Source organism: Podarcis pityusensis (genome assembly GCF_964106645.2).
Source record: "Podarcis pityusensis genome assembly, chromosome: 7".
NCBI classification, from domain to species: domain Eukaryota; kingdom Metazoa; phylum Chordata; class Lepidosauria; order Squamata; family Lacertidae; genus Podarcis; species Podarcis pityusensis.
In genome coordinates, this window is record NC_138031.1 from 74,354,920 (window position 1) to 74,379,640 (window position 24,721).

Consider the following 24,721-nt stretch of genomic DNA (forward strand, 5'->3'; position numbering starts at 1 on the left):
AAACAAATTAGCATTGATAATGATGACGATGATTGATTGAATTCCTTACCCACCTTTCACCATAAGGTCCTAGGGTAAATTGCAATAATAGAAAAATACAGTATTAAAACCAGTTAAGCCAAGAGATGACAAATGAAGTTTAAGGAATGAAACAGAGAAAAGGCATGATGGACATCTGATAGTTCAAATTTGGTGATTTAAAAGAAAATACACCTGCCTCTCCTGTTTCACTTACCTAAACAGAATATTTGGTAGGCATATCCAGGCTGCATTTGCCACACAGTCCCATGATGCTAATTGCTGTAAACAGCAGCAGAAATAGGAGATGAGCATAGGAAGTTTCCTGGATGATCTTTTGGAAAATCTATGGGAGATGAATTTGAAGGAGGTAAGAACAGACCTCGTAATCAATACCATCTAGATTATTTCATGGCCTTTTTATTGCCTGTCTACACTTCCTGGATAAATTAAGTGCGCTGTGGCGACTGACTCCACTTTCTCTTTACTGGTGCTGGGCATGCATTTTTGAGGAATTGGATTATTTACTATCAGGTGTTTGGAAGTCAGAGAAAACCGGTTCGGAAAGGTTTGTGCAGAATATCATTTTGCCAGATGCACTGCTGGTTCATTTGTTCAATGAAGCAGCAGAACACATGGACGGGTGGGGAACGATACCTTTTAATTCACAGCATGACGCCTGATGTGCCCCCACGCTCTCTACTTGAGGTGTCAGAATGTTTCCAAATAAGGATGCAAAACTACTTTATAGCCTGCATCCATATTTCCCCCCAAAGTAAAATAGCAGGAGAGTAGCTGGGAGGAACTGTGATAAATTACCTGATGCTGTGCACATTTATGCACAATTACATGTTTCGTGCAAAACATATAATTTTAGATCAACTTGGCTCAGATAAGAAGCATGTAAATCTTGCATACTGTGTCTCTTCAAAATTAAGTGATTGTCAAATTTGAGAAATGAAGGTGCATTGTTCTGCCCTGTGTTGCATGTGTTGCACATGAATTCTTCTGTAAGTTTTCCATATGGACCACAGTGGACAGATGCAGCAGCCATAATACTGCCTAATCTCCTTACCATAGCTAGGCACGCAGGTGCATGTGTGACACTCATACTTCATTTTTCCTCCAATCTTATCCCGACCACTCCTGTTGCATGTAGATTTCCCCCTTCCTTTCACTTTTTGGGAAGTGATTATCATGATGTTGGCCTTGGTATTATTGGTAACCATGGAGAACTCCAGACCATTTTGCAAACCTGGTTATAAGCTTGCAATTTGAAAACACTGATTAGCAAAAACGGTGATGCAGTGGTAAGAATGATTAGCTCTGGAAATTAAAGGGAAGGGAAGGGAAGGGAAAGGAATAATTCAAGGCATCCTTTAGTCTTCCAATTGTGGTAATGTGGTATGGGCTAATTTTCTTAATAATGATAATAATAATAAATTTATTATTTATACCCTGCACATCTGGCTGGGTTTCCCCAGCCACTCTGGGCGGCTTACAGCATATCTAAAAACATCATAAAAACATCCAGCGTTAAAAACCTCCTGATACAGTGACCCAGCCCTTCATATAGGAATTGAATCCTACTTGCCATTGCAGGCTGCAGTTCTAAAACACTTATCTGTGAGTATGTTATGATAAAGTTAGTGAGATATTTCCCCCAAGTAAACATGTATAAGATTATGTTGCATATAGGGACGGACAAATGTGTCAGTTTGATGAAACCTTGCTCTGGCCTTTGGCTGAGTTACTGTGATGTCATGAAATGTTCATGAACACTGCACCTAGCCTAGGGAATGTGCCAGGAAAATGCAAGCCACAAACCTTCCATGTAGAAAATGAAAAGTCACACATAGTACCCATATGAACTGCCAATCTTCTGCACTTTTGGCACATGCATGCTTAGCATTTGGTATAAAAGGAGCAGATATTGCTATGATCCCATGCCCGATATCCACAGTCATTTTGAAATCCAAAGAGTCAAATACAGTATACTAATTGTGGGTATATGGAATCATAGAATCATAGAACTGTACACTTGGAAAGGACCCCAAATACTTGTCCAACTCCCAGAAATGCAGGAATATCAGTCACAGCATTCATGACAGATGGCCATGCAGCTTCTGATTAAAAACCTTCAAGGAAGGAGAGTCCATCATCTCATGAGAGAAACCATTCCACTGTCAAACAACTCTTGTGGTCAGAAAGTTCTTCCTGGTATTTAGTTGGAATACCTTTCTTATAACTTGATTTGGGACCTGCCCTCTGGAGCAGGAGAAAACATGATTGCTCCATCTTCCATGTGACAGCTCTTGAGATATTTGAAGATGGCTATCATGTCTCGTCTCAGTCTCCTCTTTTCCAGGCTTAACATACCCAACTTCCTCAACTGTTCCTCATAAGGCTTGGTTTCCAGATACTCAGTCATCTTGGTCAGAGAGGTTCAGGCATTTGATGAAATCCTAGCCACCAAGCTTTTGGGTGAAGTGGTACATCATCCAAGCCCAGACCAGGGGTCTTGGTGGAAGTCTCTATCCAGAAGCCAAATGTGGGGCAGACGGACCATAGAGCTTCCAGCGACAGCCTACAGATGGTCATCTTGGTAGATTGGTATCTTGGGGAGGCCATAATCCTTGGCACAACTCTGTCAGAAGTTTCAGCCCTCCGGCAGGAGGCTAAAATGGATATACACCCAATGCCTGAGCCAAAATCCACCTACATTTGGAATCAGTAATGTTGTGGCCATTCCTAACCCATATCATTGTTTGCCCAAGTTTTTTCATAACACCTTAGTTATAGCCTAAGCATGGGGAGGGTAGCACTGTGACCGGGACATAATACGCTGAATTGCTTCTAATAGGAAATGTGTTGCAAATTGGCTAGTTATGGATATTTACCCTTCAAATGACTTTTAACTCAGTATTTGCTTTTTTTATCAACCAGATTCAGAAAATTGTGCACTACTTAAGAGTCTCAGAGCAGCCTTTCCCCTTCAGACAGTCTACATGTTTTATTAGAAGCAACCTGTATTCCCTAGAGGAGAGCTTATCTTTGTCATTTCTCAAGTTAGTGTTCTTGGTCTAGATCTCCTTCAAAACAAAATGTTAAAAAACCAAAAACAAAATGCATGGAAACACAACCAAGTATTCAGAAAACTTTTCTAGTGCTCTCTGAAACATGGTAAGTCATATTGTGAATTGCCCACACATGCTGATGAGGACCAAATGGGTTTGGCTAGAACTACATGCCGAAGGTGGCAGTGGAGATTAATGTGCTGCTACATCCTTTGAAAATATTGTGCGGATGTTTCTACCAATAAATCAGAAGTGTTTCCTTTTCCTTTTATCTGCTTTTATTAATACATGCATCCCCTGGCTGTTTCTTTCTTTCTTTCTCTTAAGCAAAAGATACCAAGTGGTTATTTTTCACCTTTGTTATTGACACCAGATAGTTATCCCACTTTCTCTGCTACAGTCCTTCTAGAAATCTTTCATGCCTTTAATCCCACTACTATTAACAGCCCAAACTCATATTTTAGCACTTTATCACTGGCTTGGGAGAACCACTGGCTATGGTGTTTATACTGTTTTGTGTGCCTCTGAATATGACTCTCTCTTACTGTGGATCCCATGTCACATTTCTGAGACTGCTTCAAGGTCAGTTCTGCTGCCCTATTTCTAAATGCATGGGTGTTGCACCCATGAGGAAAGGCATTGAAACAAAAGGTCACCAGTCATGTTGCTATCTCTGTTATGTGTGTGACTGAACTGTTAATGCCCTGTAGAGATCTGGCATGAGTTTTTGATTAGGGCTGGGTTCAAACCCAGTCCCAGATTGGGTGATTTTTGGCCATTCATAAGCAGTGCCGTTGCTAGATCATACAGGTCTATCTAATCTAGCATTCTGCCTGGGGACTGGGGCAAATTGGCAGGCAGTAGTGCTCTGTTGTAAGTGATGGCTCACAATTGGTGTTCAGAAGCATACCGCCTCATATATTGGAGGTAATACAACTATACTGACTAGTAGCCTTATCCTCCATGAATTTGACTGAGCCCCCTTTAAAGCTATCCAAAGTAGTGACCATCACTTCAATGGTTTGTTAAAGCTCTCAGAGATCCAACACAAAGCCCCCTTTTACTCTACACTGTCAAGGACCAGCATGGTACTATTCTTCATCCAGTACAAATATATTCTTCTCTCTCCCTTTTTTGGGAGGTATGGAGATTTTGTACAATTCTGAGTCAACGCATCCCGAATGGAAAAGGGAGGAGGTCTTTTAGATGAGTAATTTGTCCTAGCCCCTATATTCCTTTGTTCTGTTGTTTCTTTCCTGTTAAGATCCTGGCTATATCCTATTTTGTTTACCTTGCCCAGAATGATACAACGCTAATGAGAAATGACCAAACTGGCCATCTTTGTTCTTTTCCTGAGTTCTACCTTTATCGTTTGCACAATTTGTCTCTGATTGAATAAGAGCCAGAGTACAGCGTTCTTATTGCTTAAAAATATGGTTGTGATTTCAAATGGAGAACATGATGTGCAATTAAACAATATGTGTGTGATATGCTACAATGATCCAGATCTGCACTGGAAAAGACAGCATAGTTGTTTTTGCAGATGTCCTGAACATGCCATGCCAGTGTGCAGGGAAGTGGAAATATCCACAGAAATAAAGGAGCTAGTTTCACACATTCCAGTGGATATCGTCCCAAAATCCAATATCTGGCTTTTAGGTTAGAATGCTGAAACTCATACTCAGCTATTCACATAAATTACAACTTTATACACAAACACAATGATATTCCACCAAATTTTATTGCAAGTGGACCCAACTTAGTCATGTTCTTTCATTTCAGTGAGCCTACTCTGAGTAAAAACCAAGCTGAATATCACCCATCATTTGCATTTCTTATTTAAAATTATGTTCAGATGTATTGCATATGCTTAAACCCCAAACATACAGACTTTTAAGTGATGGTTTAAGGATATTGTCAGGGAACTGCCATCGGAAGGAAGGGAAGTGAAAGGGCTCACACAGGTTGGGAGAGACTCAGCAGCTGAAGAGGGAACCAGTAGGGGGAGAGGAGCTGAGCTGAGGGAAAGTGAGCTGGAGGGATGGCTCAGAGACACTTCCAGCGAAAACAGTGGGGAGGTTTCAGGACCTCCTGTAGGGACACCCACTCCTCGCCGGAAACTGTCACGCAGAGAGTCCAGAAGACGTGTTTCCGTTAAGGAGCTTTTATGTTGGAAGCGATTCCGAAAGCAACCACTGTCGGAATCTGCCAGCGACTGACGGAGCCATGTTTAAGGGGCTCCGTTACAGACAGAGGTTTGCAAACTTGAACAAACTCTGAGGGACTAGGATTTTACACACAAGCAGCTCATCGTCCCATCACAGCATTCCGACAGTCTCCGTGAGCAGCTTGTGCAGGAGAAGGCATCATGAGCAACCCAGCCGGAACCGGAGAAGCAGGAGCTGGAGCGGGTCCAAGCCTGGAAGAAAGGTACCGGGTGTTGGAGGTCCAGCTAGCGCTGCAGACGGCGAGGCTTGAGGAGAGGAGGGCTCAGGATGCAGACAAAAAGGGGAAAGACACCCAGCTCGTCAGAAAGGTACCAGGATTGGTGCAGAAGTTTGGGGGGGAGCCCAAAGACTATCATGGCTTTCGGACAGAGATGCAATATGCCCTCAATCTGCAGTTTGATGAATTCCCTGACGAGGAATCACGAGTGGCTTTCGTGATTGGGCATCTTGAAAAGGGGGCGAGAGACTGGGTTAGACCCCTGATGGCAGCGAATAGTGACGTCCTAAAGGACACGATGAAGTTCTTTCGCGCCATGGATCTGATGTTTTCCAGCGATATTGAACAGGGAGTGGTCCGCAGACAGTTAATGGCTTGCAAACAGGGGAGCCGATCTGTCCGTGAGTACTGGACTGAGTTCACCATGTTGATCCATAAATTGGGGTGGGATCTATCGGCGGAACCCATTCAAATGCTCTTTGAAGAAGGGCTTTCTTCGGCTGTGAAAGACGAACTTTCCCGGGCGCCCAGGGCGGAGTCTATGGACCAGCTGACCAAATCAGCGCTGACCATAGGAGCGCGCCAGGAGGCGAGAGCATTGGAGAGGCGGGAAGGGAAGGGGGAACGTTGGAAGGAGTTCCGCATTCCAGACATTCCAGAGCCAACTTTCCCGCCGGCAGAGCCGATGGAAATCGGAACAGCACGCGCGCGCGCAGTTTCAAAGCCCAGTGAGGGGGGAAAGAAGGAGGGAAAAGGCGCCCGGAAATGCTATCTCTGCCAACAGCCAGATCACTTTGCCAGAGTCTGCCCCCAGAGGAAGGAATGGCAAGGGATGGTAGGAGCTGTGGAGGGAAGAGAGGAAGAAATACCGAAGCAAGTAAAAGCCAACGCCTGGCTGCCACCGTCGGGGCACAGCAGCCAGGCCAAAGAGCAGTGAAAGTGCCCACGCCAGAACCTCCTAAACCCGCCCTAGTGATAGAAGTGGCGCTAGAGCTGCCAAACGGACACCCTCTAAAGATAAAGGCGCTGTTGGACTCAGGCAGCTCCTGCAATTTCATGAGCAAAGAGTTTGCAGCTGAACACCAGATACAGACGATCCCTTTAAGCAACCCCCTGCAGGTGACCACGATCGATGGCAGGGAGCTGTTGGGAGGAGAAGTCAGCTTGCAGACCGTCCCAATGATAATGAAGGTGGCAAGGCACACCGAACTGATAGCGTTTAATGTGGCCACCTTGGGAGGAGCTCCCATTATATTGGGGATGAGCTGGCTAGCGTTACATGATCCGCTGGTGGGCTGGCATCAGAGAGTGGTTTCTTTTGGTTCAGCACATTGCTTAGAACACTGCAAAGAGGGAAAGGGTTTGGCAGGGGCCCAAGCCACCCTAGCAGGGACTGAAGTTACGGAGAACGTGAAGGTACCACGACAATACGCAGATCTCCGCGACGTCTTCAGCGAAAGGGAAGCTGACCAACTACCCCCGCATAGACCCTTTGACTGTCAAATCAATTTACTCCCTGGGGCACAGCTCCCTGTAGGCAAGCTGTACGCCATGTCAGACAGAGAGATGCAGGAGCTAAGAGAGTTCATTGACAAGAACCTGAAGAGAGGGTTCATCAGAGAGTCCAGGGCGGTGGGGGGCAGCCCAGTGTTTTTTGTGGATAAAAAAAACACGAACAAGCCGAGGCTTGTGTGTGACTTCAGGGCCTTAAATGCAGTGTCAGAACCAGTGGCTTTCCCTATGCCCAGGATTGACGACATTTTGACAAGGGTCAGGAAGGGAAAGATTTTTACTAAACTGGACCTAAGGGGGGCGTACAACCTGATACGAATAAGGAAGGGGGATGAATGGAAAACCACCATGTTCACCCCTTTGGGGGCATTTGAATATTTAGTTATGCCCTTCGGCCTACAAGGAGGCTCCGCGTGCTTTCAATCGTTTATGAACCACGTCCTGGGGCCTTTGCTTTACAAGAATTGTGTGGCCTTCTTAGACGACGTGTTGGTGTATTCTGAGAATGAGGAGCAGCATGTGAGAGACGTCAGAGAAGTGTTGAGCAGGCTGCAAGCCAACCAGCTGTGGGTGAAACTGGAGAAGTGTCAGTTTCATACCAAGGAGGTGGAATTCCTGGGGTATCGCCTGTCAGACAAGGGATTGGCCATGGATCCCGGCAAGGTCCAGGCGGTGCTGGAATGGAAAACACCCAAAACAAGGAAGGATGTGCAGAGGTTCCTAGGATTTGGGAACTTCTATCGTAAGTTCATCCGAAACTTTGCCCACCTGACGGCGCCCATTACGGACTGTCTCAGCAGTAAGAAGAAGTTCGTTTGGACTGAGGAGGCGGAGCGAGCATTTGAGGAACTAAAAAGGGCCTTCGCCTCGGAACAACAACTCCTGCATGTGGATTTACAAAAACCGATGAGAGTGGAAACTGACGCATCAGACAGAGCGATTGGGGCGGTGCTTCTGCAGCCAGGGAAGGAGGAGTCAGAGTGGAGACCGTGTGCCTTTTTTTCGCGAAAGCTGAACAAATCCGAGAGGAACTACACGGTGTATGACCGAGAACTACTAGCCATTCATGAGGCGTTCCGGAGATGGAGGCACCTGCTAATTGGCGCACAACATAAGGTGCAAGTGTGCACTGACCACAAGAACCTAGAGTATTGGAGGACGGCACGAGTGCTCAACCAACGGCAAGTGAGATGGGCCCAGGAGTTCTCCAAATTTAACTTTGAGATTTGTTACGTGCCAGGCCCAGAGAACATTAGGGCGGACGCTCTCTCACGCAAACCTGAATATTTGGAGGGGGAGGGAGCACCCGAAGAGAGACATGTCATTCCAGAGGACCGCTGGGTGTGTGGGGCGGCATTGGTGGGACAAAGAGAACTGGTAGAGGAAACAGAGAATGATGAATACGCCCAGAATAAGCTCAGAGGTCTTAGGGGTGAGGGAGAGGAACCAGGGGGTTTCGAGGAAAGAAATGGAGCTTTGTATTACAAAGGGGCACTGTATATCCCTGAAGGAGACTTAAGGGGGAGGGTACTCAAGCAGTTGCACGACAGCCCCACGGCGGGGCATTTTGGACAACACAAAACCATGTGGTTGGTCACCAGGGAATTTTGGTGGCCTAAGGTGAGGGAAGATGTACGGGAGTATGTAAGAGGGTGTGAGCAATGCCAGCGAGCCAAAGGGGAGAGGCGGGCACCGGCGGGGCTATTAGAACCCTTACCAACCCCAGAACGACCTTGGGAGGCAGTGTCGATAGATTTTATGACTGATCTGCCGAAGTCCAAGGGGAAAACAGCCATCATGGTGGTGGTAGACCTACTAACAAAGATGTGCCACTTTGTAGCCTGCTCGCATGCAGTCACGGCGGAAGAGACAGCGAAGTTATTTGTAGAACACATTTTTAGGTTGCACGGGGTCCCATTGAGGGTGGTCTCAGACCGAGGAAAACAATTTACTTCCAGGTTCTGGAGGAAGCTCATGAGCTTACTGCAGGTGGAGGTCAACTTTTCAACTGCCCGGCACCCTGAAACCAACGGGCAGGCGGAAAGAGCAAACGGTGTCCTCCAGCAATACCTGAGGTGTTATGTCAATGACAGAGAGAATGACTGGGTAGAAAAGTTGGCGCTGGCGGAATTTGCCTACAACAATGCCGAGAATGTGTCCACAGGGATGAGCCCCTTCTTGGCTAATTATGGGTGTCATCCCAGGGGTTTCCCAGGGGGAGAAGGGGAGAGATGGAGCGTCCCGGCAGCCGAGCATTTTGGTAGAAGAAATGGAAGCAATCCATCGTCAGCTCCAACTCAACTTAGAAAGGGCGAAGGAAGAATACAAGAGGCAGGCAGACTAGAACCGAAGGGAAGGTGAAACCATAAGGGTGGGAGATAGGGTGTGGCTGTCAACCCAAGGGTTGCCGTTCAAAGGAGGTTGTAAGAAATTAAGACCCAGGAGATTGGGTCCCTTTGAGGTCATTCAACAGGTCAACCCAGTGGCTTTCAGGCTCCGGTTACCCAACCACATGAAACTGCACCCAGTATTTCACAGGTCGTTACTGTCACCGTATGAGGGGGGACGAGAAGGGATGGCCACTCGGGGACCGGTCATAGAAGAAAGGGAATGCAGCAGCCATGTGGCAGAAATCCTCGACGCCAGGTGGAAGGGGGATCAGGTGGAGTATTTGGTAGCGTGGGAAGGAGAACCGGAGTCAGAAAACACTTGGGTAATGGCAGAAGATATCAATGACGAGGTATTGATAGAAACGTTCCATCAAAGGTTCCCAAGGAAACCTCAGCCTGTGGAGAGGTTCCGGAGGGAATACTTTGGGACCACCGATGAGGAGGAGGAGTTGGAAGGATTCTCGGACTCGGAAGGGGAAGGGGAGATGGACTCTGAGGAGGAGGAGTACTTCGAGACCAGGAACCGCAACAGGTGGAGAGAAGTGTTCGGGACATCGGAAGATGAAGGAAGTTCATTCCGGGGTTTTGCCTCCTCACCGCCCGTAGAGGAGGGGGCGAGAGGGGATGAAGGGGGCCCTGGAGGGGAGGTGGATGTCAGGGAACTGCCATCGGAAGGAAGGGAAGTGAAAGGGCTCACACAGGTTGGGAGAGACTCAGCAGCTGAAGAGGGAACCAGTAGGGGGAGAGGAGCTGAGCTGAGGGAAAGTGAGCTGGAGGGATGGCTCAGAGACACTTCCAGCGAAAACAGTGGGGAGGTTTCAGGACCTCCTGTAGGGACACCCACTCCTCGCCGGAAACTGTCACGCAGAGAGTCCAGAAGACGTGTTTCCGTTAAGGAGCTTTTATGTTGGAAGCGATTCCGAAAGCAACCACTGTCGGAATCTGCCAGCGACTGACGGAGCCATGTTTAAGGGGCTCCGTTACAGACAGAGGTTTGCAAACTTGACCAAACTCTGAGGGACTAGGATTTTACACACAAGCAGCTCATCGTCCCATCACAGATATGAAATGATACAATTTATGGAAAGGACAGTGCCTCTGAAGGACATTAAATGATCACACAGTTTGGGACCTTAAATATCAGTATATTTCGTACATGAGACAGCATTATTAGAGAAGTGATTGTTCTATTTGTGCTCCCTTATGCTGTCACTTATATGCTAGAAAATAGGGGAAATAATATGTAAGAGCAAGCTCTTTCCAGACAGCCAAGTGGTTTGTTCTCTCATTCATATATATATATATATATATATATATATATATATATATATATGGGGATCTTATCTGCTTGGTGTCTTCAAAAGCATTTTCACTTTTCTCAGCAGAATGTCAGCACTTGCTATGGAAGACATTCATAATAAATAAAAGGCTCTTTTTATATCACTTTTTATTTTCAAATTACTCACAGATTATCTTTCCTCCAGTCTTTTCTGCTTTCATTCCTCGAATCAGTTTATTCAGACATCTTGGTCTAAATCTTTCTAAAAGCCATTCTGGCTGGGAATCCTACCTGCTCTCTCCATATCCCATCTTTCCTTTTTTCAGCAGCAGCATCGTAAAAATAGCTTCTTCGGTGAAGCAATATAGCCTTTTAACCCTTCGAGACACATTGAAAATGAAGACCAATGTGACAGAATGGTCACTTTTTAGAACCTCTGGTTTTCTTCAGAGGAAGCACACTAGTTAATCAAATTAAATATATATATATGAATGAAAAGCCCTAGCCCAGTATATTATCTTCTCAATCTAACCTTTAAGTAACCTCTCTTATCAATGGCTGGCACTGCCACAGGATGAAAGGAGCAAGGTTTTCCAGAGCAGCCTGACTTACACAGTAAGACTGTGAGATCCATTAAAACTGCACAGCTCTTCCCCACTAGAAGCAAGATTAGCTACATTAAAGTTGGCCATTTCTAAAGAGTAGCAAAGCAGGATTTATGTGTTCCGATCACCTTGGGCTTCCTCAACACTTGGAAGGCAGTAGAAGGGATAGAAGTAATAATAGGAACAGCTTGTCTGCACAGTTCCTTTCTGCATGCTGGTCCTAACCCTTACTGTGGCGTTTGCTCTCCTATGTGTGTGAAATCATACTGGGTTCATAGGGAAAGGGTTAACTAATTGTAAAATGACTAACCAATGGGAACCCAGGGGGCAGAGTTAACTGTGTATAAGGTTTAAGCACAGAGGTTTTTTAGTTAGTTAGAGTGAGTTAGAGTTGTTGAGAAGACAGTCTGGAGTTAGAAGGGACAGAAAAGATAAGTCTGTGGGTTGGCCTAGTCTGGTGTGAGAGAGTGAGAGAATTTGTGAAGAGGAGTCAGTCAAACAGTTGAGATAATCAGTCAGAAGGTATTAGGAAGGTATAGCCTGGTAAAGAAACAAAAGTTAAGAATATTATCTGAGAAACCATAAACTTGTTAATGTTTGTAAAATAAACTTGGGGTTTTTTTTGTTCATTTTTAACAACTGACTGGACTCAGTGTTTTATCAGAGAGTAACTGGTTGGTGGCAGTGGGGAAGCGAGCACAGTGGTGGCACAGGGATCAATAGACCGTTAAACGTCCGGGGACCCTGTGTGATCGCCACACATACTCCTGAAGATTTTGAATACAGACAGCAAATCTGGCCACCCCATCACAAAAAGGATTCTGCATTGCCCGTGTGGTACATGTTGATGGTACTGCTGCCTGTAGTGTGCATTTTTAAAAGTCTGAAATATATATTCAGGTTGGGTCTCTGGAACCCAAGGGTGCTTCAGGGGCATAGAATCATAGAATTGTAGTGTCGGAAGAAACCATGAGGATCATCTGGTCCAATCTCCTGCAATACAGGAATCTCAACTAAAGCATCCATGCCAGGTGGCCACCCAACCTCTGCTTAAAAACCTCCAAGAAAGGACAGCCCACAAAATACAAAGTGAAAATAACAACAACAAACCAATGATTACACTATGATTTAAGGCAAAAGGCAGAACTATGCCTTGCCGATCTGCTTGGAAGCCTACCTGGAAGAGGGAGGTTTTGTGGAGGCCAATTGTCTGGGTCATCTACTGTGGGCTGAAGAGCACTTTGCTTTGTTTGTGTCCCTGGCCAACTATCTGCCAACTGTGCAAGCTAAGCACAAATCTCCCTCTCTGTTTCAGGAGATGACAACAACTTTGAGTACGGTGAGAGATCTGGAACATCCAGTTTTCTCCCTGCTTAAAGGAACAGAAATGCTTGCCTTGGCAGCATTGCTCACCTCAAAAGTTCTATGCCCAATTCTTCTTATGCAGAAGTTGCTGGGGTTTTTTTTTTTTTTTTTTAAGGGAGGATGAATTCACCCTTCTGTAAAATAACTGTTTTCCTTTAGCTACAGCTGAGAGGAAGGAAAATTTACTGTTCTTCATGATAAAGAAATCAATCAGAATGAAATTTGCTGTTTGTTTTGTATCCAGACAGAGAATCACTAATGTTTTTCTAATGGTTTGTTATATGAGCTTCAGAAAACCGGATTAAACTGTGTTCTCATGCCAGTCTTGGCAGCTGAAAAGAGATTTGAGGGACTGTATGAGATTTTTAAAAACAGAATGATTTTGGGCTGCAACTTTCTGGTCTTTGTGAAGCTGAAGTTGCAAAGCACATATTATTTTATTGGGCTGCTCTACATCCAAAGAACCCTGTGCTTATTCACGCCCTGATGATGGCCTCCTAGTTGCAGCTATGATTGCTAAAAAATATTCAAGAAGTCCTACTCAGTTTAACACAATTTATTTTGGAGAACAATCGCCTTTGTGCATGATCTACGACACCTGCACTTAGGCAGCTGGGCATACCAGCTGTGTCAGTATACATAGCTGAAGCTCTAAGTGTTCTTGAAAATACATGTGGGTGTTGTTGTTTTTAAGAATCATGACGTTAACAGTTTTCAGTGCTGTTTTAACTAACCTGGAAGTGGGTCCTAGTCACTACTGGGTGCTTCATCCACCAGGCCCAGGAGCGTCAGTGCATGGCCACTGAGACATGCAGAATCCTAAAGCTAGTCAACATGGCGCCTTCTTGTTGTTGTTAGCTAAGTCCTCCTTTTCTTCCTCCTCCAGTAGACACCTCCAACATTCTCTTGGGTTTACTTACTGCATCCATTTAAGTCCTACTGTTAGTTTTAGATCATCCACCCATTGCATAAATGGACATCCCCTAGACCTTTTAAAATTGTAGGGTCTCCACACTAACATTGCTTCATTCCATCAATCTGAGTCATCTCTTGCCATATGTCCATTTTAAGTGGGGCTTTCCCACTAGCTCCATAACTTTTGATCTTTGTCATATCCATTTGTTAGTTCTTCAGTCTTATAATGATATGCCTAGCATTGCTCATTCCATGGTATGTTCTGTTGCTCTTAAGCTGCTCATGCTTCCTTGTGTCATGGGCCAGTTGTTAGTCTACAACTCCTATAATCCTGGATCACTGGCCTTGCTGACTGGGGCTGATGGGGTGCGTAGCCCAACAACAGAGGAAGGGCACCATTTTAGTGACGTCTGCAAATATTCCATCTCTTAGAAAAACATGGCACTTGCCAATACTTTAATCTTGGAGCTGCCTAAGTGAAAATATGAGGCAGAATTGAATGTCATTGCTTGCGAGGAAGACCCAGGTGGTGATGTAACATACTAAATATCTAAATTCCCCCCCCCCCATTCCCATCTTTCTGCAACTCCTCACTACCGCTACTGATTCCATTAAAATGTGAAGAGTTACAATTGTGAGCTCACATTTTATACACATAACCAAAAAGTTGGCTGATTAGATGACTCGTCGTCATAGGAGTCAGGGGCTGGAAGGGAAGTAGAACAGGATATGCTTTCTCCAGATTCATTAAAAGTATGCTCACTCTCATTCCATTTCCTCTGTCCCTTCCAGCCCCAGCCCAATTCATTTCAATAAAGTTAGGATGTTAAGGGTTGCCTTTGGATCTTCAGACTCTGACAGAGAGCAAAACAGGTAAGTTTAATCTCCAAAATTATATACTTATGGGGGGGGGGGTGAAATGATGTTTTTAACTTGGAGCACTTCCACTACAGTTTGCCCGCTGCTACTACTGTCCTTGTTTGTCCCCCAGGCAATATAATCTATTTTTTTTTTTTTTAATGATATTTATTAAGATTTTCAAAAATACAGAAAGTAAAGATTAAAATACATTCAAAGCCTTATTTTCATACATCCACTTTCCGGGACTCCCCCCTTCCCCCACCCCTACCATATTCTCCTTTCATATTGTTGGCTCCACAAGCTCTCAGTTCTAATTGAAACTTAATTTGTTTAGACCATTATTCGAATTTAAAATTTATACACTCCTCATCAATACCCCTAATAAAAGACAAAAGTTCTCTCCCCAGGGCCCACCCCATTTTCATTCCACAATTTCCCTTTTTTTAATGATAAGGACACCCCACACAATAGAAATATAAGAAATAAGAAATAAAAAGTATAATAGATGAGAAAGAGCTCATTCAGAAAAAAAAGTTGACAAGCCTTTGGATTTTAGTTCTCCCCCCCCCTGTCCCCGGTTTAATTTCCCCCTGACCACCAAACCATGTTATCTGCCTGGAATTCTTAAAGTCCATAAATCACCTATTTCCCCCAACTCCTTGCTGGCTTTTTCTTTTTATAATTATTTTTTAAAACATTTAACTTCAAATCTTTAATAAAACTCCCCCCATTGTTCTTTCCAAGTTGTAGTCCAGTTTCCTCTTGTTCCGCTGCTGAAACGTTCTAATTCAGAAGCTTAGTAACTCTGCAGGGATTATTGTTATTCAGGAACAAAAACTTGCGTTCAGTCCCTTCCTTTCTTCAATAGAAAATTCTATTGTCTCCTTTAGCTGAACACCCTGTAGACAAAATATTATTTCCGTTTTGCAGCTTTCCCAGAAGATAACCAGTCCTGTAAAATTCCAATGGTATTTTTCCACTTACGACCATCTTTGTAGTGTCCCGAAATTCCTCTAGGGGGATTGTTGTAACTTTGCTTTCTCTAGTCCAAAAGTCCGATTGTTATCCATGTTTTCGCCATTTTGTATCCAAGTTTTAACGGGTTATAGCAAATTGTAACAAATTTAACCAGCAAAGTTCTCCTAATAAAATCCTCTCTGCTTTCCGACTTTGACAGCTACTTTGACAGCTGTCAAAATCTCCGACTCTTTTCACCAGGCTCTCTCTTCAATCACCCCGGTTCCCAGGGGGGGGGTTACATTTCCCTTCTCCCTCAATTCTTCCTCCAGCACAGTTCTTGTAGTTCCCCATCGTGGAATTCTTAGTTTTTATCAGCAATACAAATCTTTTTGGACCTTGGTTTCCCCATCCTTGTTTTGGAAGGTTTACAGTAGGGAGGGGGACTGACTTCCTTTTTGGATCCCCCGCCGCTCGTGTCCAATCCGAAAAAAAAAATTCTTTTTTTTTCTCCTTTTGAACCCGGTTTCCAAATTACTCACGGGTTATTGTTAAGAAGTCCGAATTTTCAATGGAAGAAGTCAGCGCTCTCCGCCGGATGGCATGCGGCTTCGCTCGGCAGGGATAGCAGAGGACTCAAAGCACCACGCTTCTCCCCGGCACCCGATCCGTAGCCTTTAAAAAGGCTCCTTCACAAGTCGGGAGGGCGCTAGCGGTGCCAGCCGAGTCTCCATGTCCACGGCCCCCGTGGCCGTGGTTTTTAAGGGTCCCCGCATCGCCGGTGCGGTAGGACCCAGCCCCTGCCGAGCAGGCTCCCTCCGGAGCTCGGAGGGAGTCCGCCATTCGGCGATGGCGCCAACCCGGAAGTGCAGGCAATATAATCTATTGGACAATAGTCATAAAATATTTTGGATGGAAATGCAGTTTGCTGCTAGGTTTCTGCTCTAAGCGGTCAAATTCACAAATATATACCAAGGTCCATTGGAACTGGATTCCTGGCCCATTCTTACAGCCAAGGGATTACGGGGAACAAAAAGTCTTAATACACCTATTTTCATTTCCTTGGAAATGGGGAGTTCTACATATTCGTATATGTTCACCATATGACAACTATCATGTGGAAATCTAAACTGCATGAGACTTTTGCATAAATGAATTCTTCTGCTATGTGAACTTAGTACCTGATGTTGGAGACAGGCTTTGCACATGATATCATTGTGACAGATATCATGTCAGTAGATTACGTAAACTGACAATAGAAAACTTCCAAGTTCATTTCCTTGTTCAAACATCAGACAACAATTGTATGTATTATTTATCTACTTAAGAAATTATGGGACGTAATTGATCATTGTACTTATGGCTGTCAAACTCCAGTTAGGAGGAAGGTGATTTGTCTAAAAGGAGGAGAGAAATTCTGTTGAGTCAAAAAATAACTGATTTAACAATTTCACCCTTCATTGTTATCAAGTGAAAACTGAAATCGTGTGAATCCCAGGAAAAGACAAATCTGTCTTTATCAAAGTGCTTATTTCATATTACTGAGAAAATGTTTCCATCTAGCATTAATAGAGTTAATGGGAAAATTTGAATATGTACTTCTTTTACTTCTCGGAAATATCTCAGCAATTGTCAAATATGGGCAGAGCCTTGTGAAAGGCAAAAAGAAACACTCATGGTTTGAAATGCATTCTGATGGTAAATCTGTGTAAACTTAGCTGTCTGTCATTTCTTTGATAGAAGGCACCAGAGACAGTTTAATATCCACTATTTTGCAAGTGATCCATTAAGCTCAGCCTTCATGATGACTCTTGAGATTGGTGTTCATTTTTATCATAGCTATTTACTCACTCAAATCCTTTTCTTCCCCCTGCTGGGAATTTAGTGCCGTATAGATGTTTGCATGCGGCGGAAAGCTGACCTTGACGAGGTTGAGATGTTAGCTGTTTTGCTCTCTAGTGTCTCCTTCTATGGCAAGCACAGAAATTCTTTGATTTTCTCTCAGAATGTGATCAGTACTGATAAAAATCTGATGTGTCAAGAGAAAAATAAGGTGAAAATGAAAATGAAATAAACATGAAGGACACGATCTAGCCACACTTTTAAGCTGAATTTATTTCAGCTGGAATATTAAGCGTATGCTTTTCTTTCATTGAAATCAGGGAGACTTAATTGTCCTTATCACTGACTGGCTACTACTTTCACACACTATATTTACACACTCAAATAGTTGAATACTACGTTGTGACAGAGATTCCTCCTTCCCATGCAACCTGTCCCACAGATCCTCCAAGTGTCCCTATTTTCCAGGGACAGTCCCAGAATTATGAAACCCATCCCAGCTTCTGATTTCATCATGGAATGTCCCACTTTTCCTTTGGATGTCCCTATTTTCATCAGAGAAATGTCAGAGTTTCGTGCCACCTGAGCCAATGGGAAAAGCAGCTATACAACCTTTAGAATACATCTGAAGGCAGCACGGTATAGGGAAGTTTTATTAATGTTTAATGTTTTATTATGTTTTTATATACCGGTATGTTGGAAGCTGGCTAAAGTGGCTTGGGCAACCCAGTCAGATGGGTGGGGTATAAATGATAAAATTATTATTATTATGAAATAGGGCATGCCTATTTTCATCAAAGAAATATTGGAGGGTATGGTACTACCATCAGGCCATACGTTTTGTGTGCTCACAGTTTTTAAAATGTCTGAGTAACTGGAATTCTCACAAGCATTCTATGATACTTCAGCAATGGAGTATCAGCAAATTATTTCAACATTCTGAAGCCAGAATGCAAGGGATATTTCAAAAGTACAGTTTGTGTTTATCCTGTGGCTTGTTGTTAAGTTCTCTCAGGTTTATTTGATTTGGAGGTACATGGTAAAACCACTCTTCTCATATAAATCTGCATGTCTTTTTATTTTATACCTCCATAGAAAGTAGCCGTAAAAATTGATCCAAATGTGACTTTGACTCTGTAAATTGGTATTGCTCTGTGCATTGGAGTTTAAGTTTGTGGAATATATCTCAATTCACCAAAAGGCTTTGCACATATGGCCAATCACTTGGACTAAGGAGTCCATATACCCCATTTTCCCCAGCTAATAGAAATAGTGTGAGGAGAACTGCATGAGTACAGCTGACATGGGGAGAACAAGATTCACTTTGTTATATGGAAAAATGTAACTGCTAAAGCAAGCAAAATAACTCTTCATCGATAGAAAGGGAAAGGCAATCATCCCTGTTTCTTCTTTTTTTAATCCATTGTGGTGATGGATGTCTATATAAAAACCCTTGATAGATAGGTAGATGATTGCGCTCATCATTAATTTACATTTGCAGGGCTATTAATGGACATTAACCACCAAATGCTACCCCTGTGCAAAGCCTGTAGAGATTAGGGGGGGTTGGTAGGTTGTTTTCGCGTGCTAAAGAATTGATGCATCGCTGCATCAGAACCCTTACAATCCAGATTGCAATCTAAAATGGCAGAGATTTAATTTGGATGGCTTTATAAATTGTGTGCTTCACATTCGTGATGACGTTGTCAAATAAAGCAGAAGCTATTTTTCTTCCTGCCCACAAGAGAGTCACAGCGGCGCCGCCTACATCTTTTCTGCTGTAGTGCTTCCTGTTGGCACACAAAAGCACTTAGATGCGTAGATGGAGGGAGGAATTATTTTTAGTTCACCTCTATCCTTTAACATTGGAAGGTCAACTTGCGGTCTCCTTTGGCAAAGTTTGCAGTGCATCTTTAGACCTCAAATGGGCTCAGTGCAGGGGGAAAATAATATTTCCACAGAAGTGTACCACAATACAACAAACAAACAAACTGGAAATCAAATATATTCTATTCCTAGATTAGAAGAGATAAGCAATCTGTGATTATTATTATTTTAAGCAAATTTGTATACAGTATTTTCTCTGGACCAGAAGGAATGATACACAATAGGAAACGGAATGGAAAATGACAAAGTGGCTGAATGATAGACCCATATAGATCTAGATTCAAAACATTTAGTTAAAATACAAATATTAATGGGTTCTAATTGTGTTGGTTTGATTGTCAAATAGCTTTTTCATATTCTATAGGAAGTGATTCATAAATGGAATTAGTTAAATAAATAGAAAATATCAGCCCCAGATTAGACATGAAGGCTAGTTCTGAGTTTGAAAAGTTTAAAGATCACAAGCAATAAAATATGAATAGTTTTAAGCTGTTATTTTATGCATTTGCAAATTCACTGGAGGTTCTTAAGTAGAGCTTGGATGACCATGTGTCATAGATGTTTTAGTATTTCAGGGGTATGGTGGGATCAGGGTCAGAGAACAGGGACTTAGGCTGTATCCCAAACCCATTCAGCTTGGTCATGTAAGCTGACATCCCAGCACAGAATACTATTTTAAAGTTTAGTCTTATCCTAACAGTCACCTTCTGCCAGACTTTATCAGAGCGGCGACAGCAGAAGCAGCCCCACTGCCAAATGGTGTTTGGATCTGGTGTAAGATGGCTTCATTTATAGCAGTTTGCTTTAAGTCAGCTTCATCTGCATAGGATTGCTTTCTACCTAACTTAAGATTTCTTTAATAAAATGATATTGGAGAGTAAGTCACTGTGCTACAAAAAGTTTTTGTCATGTTTTTGCTCATTGACTATCAGCTCTCTTTCACAAAATTTCTCAGCTGAAAACCTTTACCCCACCATGGTACAACCAACATATGAAGCTGGTTCTTCATGTTTTCTTTTAAATATATGTGTGCAAATAATTTTATCCAAAGAGTTGCATTTTTTTGTTAACAAAGTCCACAAGGTTTGGAGAGAGATAAGAAAAGCTGGAAGTGGAAATAGATGTTCTTCTAAGACTGGGTGGGGAGCAGTGTTTACTAGACATTTGGTAGCAATTGGTTCCAAGTCCAGCTAGCTAATGAAAAATTTCTGCATACTTGCAAAAGCTAACTAATTAGACGTAGTTAAATATATCTCTTCACTTTTGCCAGTAACAAGACCAGGGAACAGGATATTTCCAATTAAACCCAGGGTTGAAATGCAGTATGTGTTTTGAATTTGTCGACTCAATTTGAAGACTGAATTTTGCTTGGATGTATGTGAATCTAGGAGGGTTGACCTAGTTTATAGTGTTCTTCAAAAGTTATTCTGAAGTTTATAAATCAAAGCTACATCTACTAACATGAAAAAGGTAAGCGATAAGATTTTAAGAAATATGCACATATCTGCTCCAGACATTTCTGGAAAAAACAATGAAACATTTTGAACAACAACAACAACAACAACAACAACAACAACAACAACAACAACAACTTATTACTTATACCCTGACCATCTGGCTGGGTTTCCCCAGCCACTCTGGGTGGTTTCCAGCAGGAGATTTAAAATGCATTAAAAGGTCAGGTCTATTTGCTGGAAAACCTGGAAAACCTGTTCACTTTTGGAGATCAGGCCTACAACAAAGGTAGACTACAAGTCCACTCCTGGTTTTGCCTTCAGCACTCTCAGTTACCAAGTCCACCTACTATCACCAACAGCCAGTGTCCAGAGCAGTAATGAGGGAGGAATTTATTCAGTTTACAAATTTGTACTTTCCAAAACAATATGAAAGCCTAAACACTACTATTTTTTCAAATGTTCCCTTTTCTGTATTTTACAATATGTTTCTCTAACTAAACTGTATAAAAAACACACATATGAGGGGGAAGTGTGCAAAAATGCATGTATTAGTGAACCTATCATACAAAAATGCACTTTAACAGAGGTAATTGCTTGCAAAATTTTGCACATTAGAGCAGAAAAAATGCAAGCAAAATTCTATGCCCATTTCCTTTAAAAAAATGAAAACTTGTGCACAAATGGGATGAACTAAATTTAAGAGTTGAAAAATGAGCTGCTGAAATTGACAGTGCCATTCATCCCTAGCTGAGAGTTCATGAGAATCTCTTATTTCCTGTCGGCTTTAACAGAAACTTATATGCAGAATTCATGCAAAAGGCTGGGCTAAATGAATCCCATACCGGAATTAAGATTGTCGGAAGAAATATCAACAACCTCAGATATGCAGATGACACAGCCTTGATGGCAGAAAGTGAGGAGGAATTAAAGAACCTTTTAATGAGGGTGAAAGAGGAGAGCGCAAAATATGGTCTGAAGCTCAACATAAAAAACCTAAGATTACGCCACTGGTCCCATCACCTCCTGGCAAATAGGAGGGGAAGAAATGGAGGCAGTGAGAGACTTAACTTTCTTGGGCTCCATGATCACTGCAGATGGTGACAGCAGCCGCAAAATTAAAAGACGCCTGCTTCTTGGGAGAAAGGCGATGGCAAACCTAGACAGCATCTTAAAAAGCAGAGACATCACCTTGCCAACAAAGGTCCGTATAGTTAAAGCCATGGTTTTCCCTGTAGTGATGTATGGAAGTGAAAGCTGGACTATAAAGAAGGCTGATCGCTGAAGAATTGATGCTTTTGAATTATGGTGCTGGAGGAGACTCTTGAGAGTCCCATGGACTGCAAGAAGATCAAACCTATCCATTCTGAAGGAAATCAGCTCTGAGTGCTCACTGGAAGGACAGATCCTGAAGCTGAGGCTCCAATACTTTGGCCACCTCATGAGAAGAGAAGACTCCCTGGAAAAGACCCTGATGTTGGGAAAGATGGAGGGCACAAGGAGAAGGGAATGACAGAGGATGAGATGGTTGGATAGCGTTCTCGAAGCTACAAACATGAGCCTGACCAAACTGCGGGAGGCAGTGGAAGACAGAAGTGCCTGGGGTGTTCTGGTCCATGGGGTCATGAAGAGTCGGACACGACTAAACAACTAAACAACAACAAATACTGCTTGAAGCCATCAATACATACTTTTGAATTCAGGATGAAACTGAGGCATATGTTAATATTTTTCATCACATATTTTTCACCATTGGATTCTTGTAAATGTATAAACTGGGCCCCAGAAATTTGTTATTGACTTGCCCCACATGATTGTGTGCTCAGATACTCTGATGGAGAACTTTAGTATTCACTGGGTGCTTACGTGGAGACAGACAGCCATGACCGTTTTTATTACCGCAGCAGTAGCTTTCTTCTTCCATGCCACAGAAATGGCAACAACTATTTTCTCCACCATTTAAACTTTCTCAGTAGTTCTTTACTATAATGCATTTTACTAAGTTGGGTTGTATTCAACATGCAGTGGTACCTCAGGTTAAGAACTTAATTCGTTCCAGAGGTCCGTTCTTAACTTGAAACTGTTCTTAACCTGAGGTACCACGTTACCTAATGGGGCCTCCCACTGCTGCTGTGCTACTGGAGCACAATTTCTGTTCTCATCCTAAAGCAAAGTTCTTAACCCGAGGTACTATTTCTGGGTTAGCAGAGTCTGTAACCTGAAGCATCTGTAACCTGAAGCATATGTAACCCGAGGTACCACTGTAATAGGTTTTCTTCTTCTTCTCAGTCCTTCCTGCTCCTCCCCTGTGCCCCTGAAATTGGCTTGTAGGGATCAGGAGCAGTCTGAGAACAATGTGGGGGGATGATAGTGGGGATTGTTCCATCTGGCTAACTGAAAAGCATGCATTGATGGAACCATCTGAAGGGCACAACATGTTCCATCAGAAAAGGTCATTCTTAATTTAACATCAAATACAGTGGTAACTCAGGTTAAGTATTTAATTCGTTCCGGAGGTCCGTTCTTAACCTGAAACTATTCTTAACCTGAAGCACCACTTATCTAATGGGGCCTCGTGTGGCTGCCGCGCCGCCGGAGCACAATTTCTATTCTTATCCTGAAGCAAAGTTCTTAACCTGAAGCACTATTTCTGGGTTAGCGGAGTCTGTAACCTGAAGTGTATGTAACCTGAAGTGTATGCAACCCGAGGTTCTTTCATAGGAACACAGATGTTCTTAAGTATTTCTGTAATGCTTGTCTATCACCTTGGCTATTTTTCCTCTACTGTTGATAGTTTTGATCTTAGATTAGGAACTTAGTGGGCCGAAAATCTTCTTTTCCCTCTTACTTCCTACTTTCTAAAATGTGGTGCTTGGAAAACATCACCTCATGCATCACCTAAACTCAAGGTGTTATATGCATGCCTTCCACTTATTGATCCGCATGGGTGAAAAACAGCAATATTTCTCTTAATCAGAAAACAGGTGAAATTCTGTCATTCACGGGTCACAGGCTGTGTACACTTTAACCACAAAACACATTCAAAGCACATTCTTCATCTCAAAGAATTCTGGGCACTGTGGTCATCCCTCACACACATTTACAGTTCCAAGCAACCCTTAAGAAACTACAGTGCCTCAAATTCTTTGAGATGAAGAATGTTGCATAGAAATGTAGAATGTCTAATGCATTGTCTTTCTGTGTAAACATTTGACATATTGAACATGTTTTATTCAAAACAGCATTGTCGCACTAATGCAGCTGGAAAAGGCTAGAGAAAAAGAGTCCCACCCACCATTAAAGTGGTTATTGATTGAAGGTTAATGTTGTGTATCTAAGAGATCATTTTGCATCCTTCTAATAATCAAATAAGTGCAGAACTGAATGACTAGCTAAACAGCTTGGGTGAGTGTCCGTTGGATTCAATAGAGGATATCAGCATTGATTGCTTACAGAAGTACCCAAAGAGTCTGAAAGGTTTTGACTCTTCAACCCGCAATGCTACCGGCTGACTGGAAATGATCATATGCATACGGAATGGAAAATCCAATTTGCCCACATGAGCTAATTTTCAAGCTATGCTTCTGTCTTTTACTAACATTTCAATATAGTTTTGACCTGGATCTTGGTTTTTATTTGTTTGTTTTTAAAGAGAGGACTACTCTATTTCATCAGTATGATTCCTGCATATCTCATTTTAGGGTGACTGTCCAAAATGTGGTGTTCAAATAAAATACTTAATATGCAGTTGCAGGCCAGCTAGAAAATTTGGTGAGCGTTCTCTTTCTCTCTCTCACACACACACGTATATCCCTTTGTCTTTCTGCTAATATGAGTGCATGGGGCACAAGTGGCTTTGTGAACACGCCCAAAGAAAGATGGGACAACAAGATGGGACATACAGGCACATGCTGCCTTTTTGTGCTAGCCAGATGAGTGGAAGGCATGTGCCGCTGTATATACATCACTGTTAATCAGCACTGTAATACACACACTGTCTTACAGGTGGAAGTATTACTAAGACCAGTCACTTTGGATCCCAGTAGGATTTCCCTTCCTATTTTTCTGATTGGCCGTGGGCAGAAGGTCCCCCTCACCTACTCCATACTGTACC

The 24,721-nt window shown here is 43.0% G+C and overlaps 2 protein-coding genes across 3 annotated transcripts in view; one reads left to right on the forward strand and one right to left on the reverse strand.

Moving 5' to 3' along the window:
* The window catches only part of CDH12 (cadherin 12), a 721,954-nt gene that overhangs the window by 280,053 nt on the left and 417,180 nt on the right, over positions 1 to 24,721 (forward strand). The window contains exon 3 of one of the 2 annotated variants that reach the window (XM_081014754.1): positions 14,399 to 14,479. The exons of the other annotated variant lie outside the window; for it this stretch is intronic. The gene's annotated coding sequence lies outside the window, so the exon portion shown is untranslated. The remainder of the gene's footprint in view (positions 1 to 14,398; positions 14,480 to 24,721) is intronic. 2 annotated transcript variants of the gene reach the window in all.
* LOC308481973 (tigger transposable element-derived protein 1-like) overlaps positions 1 to 24,721 on the reverse strand; it is a 449,404-nt gene that overhangs the window by 258,263 nt on the left and 166,420 nt on the right. The gene's annotated exons all lie outside the window — the stretch shown is intronic.